This window comes from Prunus persica, chromosome G1 (assembly GCF_000346465.2).
Source record: "Prunus persica cultivar Lovell chromosome G1, Prunus_persica_NCBIv2, whole genome shotgun sequence".
Taxonomy (NCBI): domain Eukaryota; kingdom Viridiplantae; phylum Streptophyta; class Magnoliopsida; order Rosales; family Rosaceae; genus Prunus; species Prunus persica.
In genome coordinates this window covers 44,542,199-44,542,846 of record NC_034009.1, presented here as the reverse complement: position 1 = coordinate 44,542,846, position 648 = coordinate 44,542,199, and positions in this window count along the sequence as shown.

Below are 648 nucleotides of genomic sequence, written 5' to 3'. Positions count from 1 at the left end.
TGGCTATACTATAGGTGCCTTACAGCCTCCCATCTCAAGCTTTTTCCAAATTCACACAAAACCCATGAACCAAAACATAAAAAAATTCAATCTTAAACACTTGGATTTGCAAAAAAGATCAAAATCAAATAACATCTAATAGAATTTACCTCCATTCCATCAGATAGCATTTGGGGTGGGAGGTTATGGGAAAGAAGAAAAAACAGAGGGGAGGGTTGGGGTGGGGTGGAGGGGTCATTGGAAGTCATATGGAGAGAGGGAGAGTAGAGGGAGAGTAGAGGGGCGAGAGAAAAAATAGGAGGGTGGGGGTGAGTGTAAGATCCCACATCAACCAACGGAGAGGGGGTGATGTGCCTTATATGTGCACACCCTCATCCATCTAGCACGACGCCTTTTGGGAGCTCACTGGCTTCGGAGTCGTAGGAACTCCGAAGTTAAGCGAGTTGGGGGCCAGAGCAATTCCAGGATGGGTGACCTACTGGGAAGTTGCTCGTGAGCTCTCAGAAACAAAACCCTGAGGGCCAGAGAGGGGGGGGCCCAGAGCGGACAATATCGTGCTACGACGGAGTTGATCCCGGGATGTGACAATTAGGTATCAGAACCACTCTGTCGTGTGGTGCGAGTGTGCCGACGAGGACGTCGGGCTCT